The sequence below is a fragment of the Arachis duranensis genome, chromosome 6 (assembly GCF_000817695.3).
Source record: "Arachis duranensis cultivar V14167 chromosome 6, aradu.V14167.gnm2.J7QH, whole genome shotgun sequence".
Lineage (NCBI taxonomy): Eukaryota > Viridiplantae > Streptophyta > Magnoliopsida > Fabales > Fabaceae > Arachis > Arachis duranensis.
This window is the reverse complement of record NC_029777.3, coordinates 79,393,792-79,404,437: the sequence shown is the minus strand read 5'-3', so window position 1 is coordinate 79,404,437 and position 10,646 is coordinate 79,393,792. Positions and strand designations below refer to the sequence as shown.

The window sequence follows — 10,646 nt, the reverse complement described above, 5'->3', positions numbered from 1 at the left end:
TTCTAAGATGGTGGGATTCAATCTTCTTTGAGGTTGACGAACAGGCTTTACTCCCTCTTCTAAGAATATTCTGTTCTCACAAACTTGAGGGTTGATGCCTACTATATCCGCCAAGCTCCATCCAATCGCTTTCTTATGTTTTTTCAGCACACTGAGTAGTTGGTCTTCTTGTTGGGAAGTAAGTTCCCTTGCAATGATAACTGGGAACTTCTGCTCGTCCTCAAGGTAAGCGTACTTGAGGTGTGGAGGGAGGGGCTTTAATTCTATTTTCCGCTCATAGCCAGGTTCTGGATCATCTGGAGCTGGTGATAATGGCAAAGTGCTCTCATTGTCTTCAGAAAGTGTCCCCACACTCAGACCTTTCCCGATGTACTTCTCTTCTAATTCTTCCTGGTGAACTTCAGCTATAGTTTCATCAATGATGTCACACTGGGAGATAGAATGATCTTCCGGAGGGTGCTTCATAGCTTCATTTAAACTGAACTTCACTATTCTGCCATCTATCTCAAAAGAGTAAGTTCCTGAGAATGTATCCATCTTGAACTTTGAAGTCTTCAGGAATGGTCTTCCAAACAGGATTGATGATGGCCTCCCTGAGTCATTAGGGGGCATTTCCAGGATATAGAAGTCAATGGGAAATGTGAGCCCATTAATGCTCACTAATACATCTTCAACAATTCCAACCACTGTAATAATGCTTTTATCTGCTAACACAAAACGAGCTGCTGACCATTTTAAGGGAGGGAGCCTTAAGGTATTATACATAGACAAAGGCATTATACTAACACACGCTCCTAAATCACACATGCAGTCAGAAAATATCACACCTCCAATGGTATAGTTAACCATACATGGACCTGGATCACTACATTTTTCAGGTATACCTTCCATTAAAGCAGAGATAGAACTACCTAAAGGAATAGTTTCTAATTTATTAATTTTATCTTTATGTATACATAAATCCTTTAGAAACTTTGTGTATTTAGATACTTGCTGAATAACATCAAAAAGGGGAACAGTTACCTCAACCTTTTTGAATATTTCTACCATTTTGGGATCAAGTTCCATCTGCTTCCTGGGCTTCCTTACGAGTTGTGGAAAAGGGATAGGATGGGCGTTATCTGCGGCTTCAGCATCCTTTGGTGCTTCATTCTGTAGTTGAGCTTCCTCTTCTTCAACTATGTCTTGTACGTCCTCTTCCTCTTCAGCATTTTTCACTTCCACTACATCTTCAACTGGAGTGTGTTCTGGTGGGCTTGGCTCTTCATGGTTCCTCTCCTGTAATGTGGTTTCGGACCTCAAGGTGATGGCATTGATGATACCCTTGGGATTGGGTAAAGGTTGAGAAGGAATTCCACTGGGGCTTGAAGGTTGATGTGTGGGATTAGGTGGTAAATCCATCCGGGAGACGAGAGCTTGTAAAGTTGTAGTCAAGCTATTCAAAGTAGAGTTCAGCTGTGCCTGCATGTCTTGTTGTCCCTGCACAAGAGAACGGAGCATCTCGTCACTCGATGAGGAATTAGAATAAGTGATTTGAGGAACCTATTGTTGGTTGTGCTGGGGTCCTTGGAACTGTCTTAGGTGAGGTGCTCTATAAGGTTGGTTCTGATTCTGCTATCTGGTGTTGTTATTATTATTCTACCTCTGATTTCTATTATTGTCTCTGCCTCCTCTGTTAAAGTTGTCCCTCCAGTTTTGGCTATAATTGCCACCCTGGTTGTAGTTACCACCTTGTTGATTATATCCTTGATTCGGGCAGTCATAGAAGTTGTGAGTGTCTGCCATAGTATTATCTTCCTGTTGGAGCTGCGGGCATTCATCAATATAATGACTATAATCAGCACAGATCCCGTATACTCTTTGTGGAACCAGCTGTTGGTTTTGTTGTGGTGGGAGAGGCTGAGTTTGTTGAGCTTGTTGTTGACTGAACTGCATCTGCTTTAGTAAGTTGGTCATTTCACATATACTCTGACTTAGAGCAGTAGTCTTTCTACTAGAGGATACCTCTACAACAGCTTTTGAGTGGCTTTGCCTCGGCCTTTGATTCCTACTGGATTCAGCTAAGTCGCTGATCAATTGCCATGCTTCATCAGTGGTCTTGTACTTTTTCATAGACCCATTGTTAGCACCTTCCAATGTGGTCTTATCTTGAGGCTTCATGCCATGTGGGAAGTAGCCGAGCAATACTTCATGAAAATTTCTTTTCTCAATCTATCAGTAACTTCAGCTGGAAAGTATTTTTCCAAAAATTCTCTTCTAAGCCTATCCCAGTTAGCAACAGTCGCTCCAAGTTGAGTGTAGTACCACTCTCTCGCATTTTCCTCAAGAGAGAATGAGAAGTCTTTTAACAGAATAGAAGTTTCATCTGTGCCATCACGCTAAACAGTAGAACAGGCTGTTTGGAAATCCCTAAGGTGCTTGATAGGCTCTTGAGTAGGTAAGCCATGAAACTTGGGCATCAAGTTGAGTAGCGCAGTCTTTAGTTCAAAATCTGCAGCCACCGCTAGGTGATGCACTTCATATGGTTACAGTGTAAAATCTGGGGCTCCAGCTTCCTGGATAGTAACTCTCCTAGGTGCTACCATGTTACCTGCATGTGAGTCAACCAAATCAGTAGTAGAGGAGCTTGTTTCTTCCTCAAATGGCAGTTCAAATTCACCCACAAATGAGACTGGTAAATCGATGACAATCACTTCACCACCCTCAGAGGCTAACCGACATCGAGCTTGCCTAAAACATGAAATAGTTCTTTCAATTTCAGGATCAAAAGCGGCTAAGCTCGGATCAGGCAATGAATGCGTCATTCAACGAAAGAAACACACAGCTCATGGTGATAAAGACAAAATAAAATAAAATGCAAATAAATTCCAATCAATAAATTAGCACACTATTGCAACTCCCAGGCAACAGCGCCAAAAATTGACGTGGCGAAAATTGACAGATTAAGAAATTAATGTAAGAGATACGTTGCAAGTACAGTTCTTGACCAACAAAAATCCTCTCATCAATTTAGAAGGGTTGTCACATAATTAGAATAAAAATACTGGGAGTATGAGTCCCAAGTCGTCTCCCAACGAGTTGCAGAAAGATGTGCTATTTTATTAATCAGAGGTTTTCGAAAATGTTTTTTTTGAGTTTGATAAACAGGAAATTAAATTAGAGAATTTATGTAATTCAAATAAAAACCTTGACCGGGAGAAGATTAATCGGAAGTTCTATCCTTGTTAGATTTCTCTCAAGATCAATTGATAATTGAAGGTTGTTTCTACTTAGTTATCCTTTACTGTGTAAAGGAAAGTCAAGTAAGTTGGAAGTCTAATTCTATTCACAAGTTCTAATCCTCTCCCTTGGAAAGGATTAGTGTTAGTGACTAGAGAGCTAGCCAACAATAAACCCAATTAAAATTTAGCTCTTGAGTATTCCAACTCAAGGTTCTCCTTTTAATCAACTCCCAATCAAGTTAGAGGACTACTCCATTATCATGAATGTAAACTTCACAAAATTAAAAAGAAAAATAAAGAAAGACATGATAAACAATAATAAAAAAGATAAATTAAAATTAAAAATGGTTCTTATATTAATAAATTATAAAAATAATCCAATTGTAACTCTGGACAAATTAAGGATATGAAAGAGTAAGTGAAAAGTAAGGAAACAAACTAGAATGATGAAGTATTGGCGAAGGTAGTAACTCTTTTCAATATCCCAATCCAAAAAGCAATAAAACAAAATTCTAAGAACTATGAATGTGTAGTGAGAAAACCTAGAGGAGGAGTAAAATTAGATCTAAAAACAAAAACTAAAATTATGCGGAATCAGAATGTCCTCAGTCTCTGCATGTTCCCTGGCTCTAATCTGCGTTTTTGGGCCAAAAACTGGGTTAAAACGCGGCCTAAAATCCACGCCAGTGATTTCTGTAAATTCTGCAGATCGCGCACGTCACGCGATTGCATCGTCCACGCGTTCGCGTCATCCAGCGTTTTTTCTTTCCACACGTGCGCGTCGTCCACACATTTGCGTCACTCATTCAGATTCCAATCCACACGCTCGCGTCAAGCACGCATTTGCGCCGCTGTGATTTTCTCCAATTCGCGCGGATGCATGAGCCATGCTTCCGCGTCGCTTCTCGCTGGCCATCTCCTTAATTTCTTGTGTTCCTTCTATTTTTGCAAGCTTCCTCTCCATTCTCTAAGCCATTATTGCGCTATGAAGCCTGAAACACTTAACACATAGATCACGACATTGAATGGTATAAAGGAGAATAAAAATATACAATTAAAACATCTTTAGGAAGCAAGTTTTCAATCATAGAACAATTTTGGGAAGGAATTGTAAATACATGCAAATCATATGAATAAGTGGGTGCAGACTTGATAAAACCACACAATTAAACACAATATAAATCATAAAATAATGGTTTATCAGAGATCCTACGCAAAAATCAACAATATGCTCTCATTGTGGCAAAAGTGGGCATGATGTTAAAGGGTGCTTTCAGATTGTAGGATATCCAGAATGGTGGAGCGATTGACCAAGGAATGAAGAAAGAGACGGTGGTAAAGGCTACGGACGACAAGGCACGCGTACTCAAGGAATTCCAGCGCGTGCACATGTGGCACACTGATGAAAGTGGTAGGTATGCTACCAACATGGAAGACACGAGACGTAAGATGTCAGGATTGACTAATGAACAATGACAAGTTTTGGTAGATATGATAAACAAGCAAAAACCAAATGACTCCAAGAAAATGACTGGTAAGAGAATTTTTGATTTATGGATCATTGATAGTGGATCTTCCAACCACATGACTGGAACCCTGAAAAATTTATGTGAAAAGAAAACTATACGCGGGTATCCAGTAGGTTTACCGGATGGAGAGCAGGTGATAGCGTGCAAGCAAGGAACAGTGATACTTGAAGGAGGACTTAAATTGAAAAATGTTCTCTATGTCCCCCAATTAAAATGCAACTTACTCTCAGTTTCTCAATTAACAGATGAAGAACATTGTTTAGTACAATTCACTGATAAATTTTGTGTCATATAGGACCGCACTTCGAGGACGCTGATTGGAGCAGGTGAGCGGAAGGATGGGCTCTATTGATATCGTGGGGCATACAAGATTCAAGCTTGTCATATTAGAACAGAGAATCAACTAGCACTTTGGCATAAGAGACTAGGGCATCCATCATTTCAAATTGTGTAAATGCTCCGTAATGTAAGTGAAAAATATATAGCCAATGAGATTTGTGAAATTTGTGAAAAATCTAAACAAACAAGAGATAAGTTTTCTTTGAGTGACTATCAACCTTCTAATATTTTTTATTTAATCCAATGTGACTTGTGGGGACCCTATAGAACTCCCTCCTCGTGTGGTGCTTCGTATTTTTTATCTATTGTGGATAATTGTTCACGAGGAGTTTGGATATATTTGTTGAAAGAAAAGGCTAAGGTATCAATAATTGAAAAAAATTTTCACTTTGGTTGAATGCCAATATAACAAATATGTTAAAATGGTGCGATCTGATAATGAAACGGAATTCATGTGTTTAAAACAATACTTCCTACAACAAGGCATTGTTCACCAATCGTCATGTGTTAATACACTGCAATAAAATGGACGAGTGGAGTGCAAATATTGACATATTCTCAATGTTGCTAGATCATTACATTTTCAAGGCAATCTTCCTATCCAGTTTTGGGGAGAATGTGTCTTAACTGCTGGCTATTTAATTAATCTTACCCCATCCTCAGTATTGAAGGGCAAGACTCTGTATGAGGTTTTTCATGGAACAATTCCAAGTTATGAGCACTTGCGGGTTTTTGGCTCTTTGTGTTATGTTCAAAATCAGAATAGGCAACGGGACAAATTTGCCAGCCGTAGTTGAAAATATGTGTTTGTTAGGTATCCTTTTGGACAAAAAGGTTGGAAACTATTTGACTTGGAAAAAGAAGTTTTCTTTGTTTCTTGTGACGTTCATTTTGTTAAAGATGTGTTTCCCTTTAAAGCGGATCAGGCTTTGGAACCAACGATTGAAGATATTGGACCTCCTATGACAGAAAGAATTGTTGAAGAAAACACACACAACGAGACCAGTACTCCACACTTGAATGACTGTGCTGGGGACTCCCTTATTGAAGAACCTATTGACCAACAAGGGGGACATGAGCTCAATGAAGAGATTAAAGAGTACATCATTGACGATGCATCAGAACCAAGTGTAGTAGAAACAACGCCGATTTCTGATCTACCACTAGTCACGATGGACGTTCCACTTGGTCGGGATCACCGCATGAAGACACCCTCAGTCAGGTTGTGCAATTTTCTCTCTGCTACTACGATAGCAATAGGCCCTACCGACCAACCTCTCTCTTCATCAAAATCCTCAGGTGTGTCCTATCCTATACAAAATTTTGTGAATTATAATTCCTTTTCCAAACAACACCACAATTTTTTTGCCTCTATCCAGACAGAACAAGAGCCTTTATTTTTTTCTCAAGCAGTTAGAGATGAGCATTGGCGCGAAGCGATGTCCCAAGAAATTCGTGCACTTCAACTTAATGACACTTGGAAGCTCACAACCCTTCCTCCAGGAAAGAAAGCACATGGGTGTAAGTGGGTTTATAAAATTAAATACAACTCTGACGGGACAATAGAAAGGTTTAAAGAAAGACTAGTAATTTTGGGAAATAATCAAGTGAAAGGCTTGGATTACAATGAAACATTTTCTCTAGTGGTAAAGATGGTAACAATTCGCACAACACTCGCAGTGGCAGCAGCCCAGGATTGGAAACTCCCCAAATGGATGTCCACAATGCATTTCTTTATGGAGAACTTGATGAGAACATTTACATGAAGCTTCCCCCTGGTTTTCAAGTGTCTCAACAAGGACTGGTTTGTAAACTTCAGAAATCTCTCTACGAACTACGACAAGCTCCACGATACTAGTTTGCAAAACTTTCATCTGCTTTCCTTCGATATGGTTTCAAGCAATCCCAAAGGACCATTCCTTGTTTAGCCTTCACCACAATAACATGCAATTGGTAGTTTTGGAATATATTGATGACCTTGTAATTGCAAAAAATGATGGTGCTGCAATTCAATGTTTCAAAGAGTATTTACACACATTTTTCACATGAAAGATTTAGGTCAGATGAAATACTTCTTGAGAGTTGAGGTTGCCAGATCTCCGACTGGAATCTTTCTGTGCCAAAGAAAATATGCTTTGGACATAATCACCAAAACAGGACTTCTAGGTGCTAAACCTGTAGCAACACCGTGCGAAGAGAATCATCGACCGGAGGTCAGCTACAGGTTCTCTTTTATCCGATCCTAGCATATATCATCGACTTGTTGGAAGACTGATTTATTTGTGTTTTACTCGGCCTGATTTGGCCTATAGTGTCCACATGTTGTCCACATGTTTTTGTGACTCCACATGATCATCAACCTAAAAAAAAGAAAATAACATGAAATAACATAGATAATAAAAATTGGGTTTCCTCCCAATAAGCGCTTCTTTAATGTCAATAGCTTGACAGTGGGCTCTAATGGAGCCTCACATATATTCAGAGCATTGTTGGTACCTCCCAACACCAAACTTAGAGTTTGAATATGGGGGTTCAACACCAAACTTAGAGTTTGGTTGTGGTCTCCCAACACCAAACTTAGAGTTTGGCTCTGTGGGCTTTGTTTGACTCTGTATTGAGAGAAGCTTTTCATGCTTCTTCTCCATAGTTGCAAAGGGAGATCCTTGAGTTTTAAACACAAGGTAGTCCTCATTCAATTGAAGGACCAACTCTCCTCTGTCCACATCAATCACAGCATTTGCTATGGCTAGGAAGGGTCTTCCAAGGATGATGGAATCATATTCAACCTTCCCAGTGTCTAGGATTATGAAATTGGCAGGGATGTAAAGGCCTTTGACCTTTACTAGCATGTCCTCTACCTGTCCATAAGCCTTTTTCATAGAATTATCTGCCATCTCTAATGAAAATTTGGCAGCCTGTACCTCAAAAATTTCCAGTTTCTCCATTACAGAGAGTGGCATTAAATTTATGCCTGACCCCAGTTCACACAGAGCCTTCTCAAAGGTCATGGTGCCTATGGTACATGGAATTAGGAATTTACCAGGATCCTGTTTCTTTTGAGGTAAAGTGTGCTGAACCCAGGTATTCAGTTCATTAATGAGCAATGGAGGCTCATCCTCCCAAGTCTCATTACCAAATAGCTGGGCATTCAGCTTTATGATTGCTCCTAAATATTGGGAAACTTTCCCTTCAACAATGTCTTCATCTTCTTCAAAAGATGAATAGTCATCAGAGCTCATGAATGGTAAAAAGAGGCTTAATGGAATCTTTATGGTCTCTAGGTGAGCCTCAGATTCCTTAGATTCCTCAATTGGAAACTCCTTTTTGTCCAGAGGACATCCCAAGAGGTCTTCTTCACTGGGATTCATGTCCTCCTCCTCCTCTGTGCATTCGGCCAAATTAAGTAAGGTTATGGCCTTGCACTCTCTTTTGGGGTTCTCTTCTGTATTGCTTGGGAGAGTACTAGGAGGAGTTTCAGTGACTGTTTTACTCAGCTGGCCCACTTGTGCCTCCAAATTTCTAATGGAGGACCTTGTTTTATTCATGAAACTTAGAGTGGCCTTAGATAGATCAGAGACTATGTTTGCTAAGTTAGAGGGACTCTGCTCAGAATTCTCTATCTGTTGTTGAGAAGATGATGGAAAAGACTTGCTGTTGCTAAACTTGTTTCTTCCACCATTATTAAAGCCTTTTTGAGGCTTTTGTTGATCCTTCCAAGAGAAATTTGGATGATTTCTCCACGAGGGATTATAGGTGTTTCCATAGGCTTCACACATGTAATTCACCTCTGCTATTGTAGGGTTCTCAGGATCATAGGCTTCTTCTTCAGAAGATGCCTCTTTAGTACTGCTGGATGCATTTTGCAATCCATTCAGACTCTAAGAAATCATGTTGACTTGCTGAGTCAACATTTTGTTCTGAGCTAATATGGTATTCAGAGCATCAATTTCAAGAACTCCCTTCTTCTGAGGCGTCCCATTACTCATAGGATTCTTTTCAGAAGTGTACATGAACTGGTTATTTGCAACCATGTCAATGAGTTCCTGAGCTTCTGTAGGCATTTTCTTCAGGTGAATAGACCCACCTGCAAAGTGGTCCAATGACATCTTAGACAATTCAGACAGACCATCATAGAATATTTCCAGGATGGTCCATTCTGAAAGCATGTCAGAAGGACACTTTTTGGTTAGTTGCTTGTATCTCTCCCAAGCTTCATAGAGGGATTTACCTTCTTTCTGTCTGAAGGTTTAAACATCCACTCTAAGTTTGCTCAGCTTTTGAGGAGGAAAGAACTTGGCTAAGAAAGTTATGACTAGCTTATCCCAAGAGTTTAGGCTATCTCTAGGTTGAGAGTCCAACCATGTTCTAGCTCTGTCTCTTACAACAAAAGGGAAAAGCATAAGCTTATAGACCTCAGGATCAACTCCATTGGTCTTAACAGTATCACAGATCTGCAAAAATTCAGTTAAGAACTGAAAAGGGTCTTCTGAGGGAAGTCCATGAAATTTGCAATTCTGTTGCATCAGAGAAACTAATTGAGGCTTTAACTCAAAATTGTTTGCTCCAATGATAGGGATTGAGATGCTTCTTCCATGGAAGTTGGAATTTGGTGCAGTGAAGTCACCAAGCATCTTCCTTGCACCTCCACCATTGTTATTGGGTTCGGCCATCTCTAATTCTTTTTCGAGATTCTCTGTAAGGTTTTCTCTGTAAGGTTTTCCTCTATGTCATAGTATAGAGATTCCTTTATGTGAGTAGAAGAAAAAAAGAATAGAAGAAGAAAAATTCGAACACAGAGAGAGAAGAGAAGAGGGTTCGAATTATGAGTAGAAGAGAAGTGTTAGTAGATAAATAAATAAATAGAAGGAGATGAGAGAGATAGAAAATTCGAATATTAAAAAAAGAGAGAGGAGAAATATTTTTATTTTTATTTTATTTATGATGTTAGTTTCGAAAATTAGGAGAAGAAATAGAATAAAATTAAAATTTAAAACAATTAGTTAATTAAAAAGAATTTTGAAAAAGAGAAAGGTGGTTTTGAAAAAGATAAGAAATAGTAAAACAAACAAATAAATCAATTAGTTAGTTGAAAAAGATTTGAAAATCAATTTTGAAAAGATAGGAAGTTAGAAAAGATTTTCGAAATCAAATTTTTGAAAAAGATATGATTTGAAAAAAAAAAGATATCATTGAAAAGATATGATTGAAATTTATTTTGGAAAAGATTGGATTTTTAAAATTAAAATTGATTACTTGACTAACAAGAAACTAAAAGATATAATTCTAGAATTTAAAGATTGAGCCTTTCTTAACAAGAAAGTAACAAACTTCAAATTTTTGAATCAAGCACATTAATTGTTAGTAAAGTTTTCAAAAATTATGAAATAAAGATAAAAAAAGATTTTGAACATCAATTAAAATAATTTTCGGACAAATAAAAGAAAAAATGAAAAAGATTTGATTTTTGAAAAAATTTTGAAAATATAAGATTTTTAAAAATGAAATATTGACTAACAAGAAATAACTTATTTTAAAAATTTTTTACTAAGTCAACCCA

The 10,646-nt window shown here is 38.4% G+C and overlaps 1 non-coding gene across 1 annotated transcript; it reads left to right on the top strand.

Moving 5' to 3' along the window:
* Nucleotides 1–9,249: 9,249 nt before the first annotated feature.
* LOC127740295 (small nucleolar RNA R71) lies at nt 9,250–9,357 on the top strand. Its single transcript, XR_008000974.1, has one exon. It is a non-coding gene; the product is annotated as a small nucleolar RNA R71 (small nucleolar RNA).
* The last annotated feature ends 1,289 nt before the right edge of the window (nt 9,358–10,646 follow it).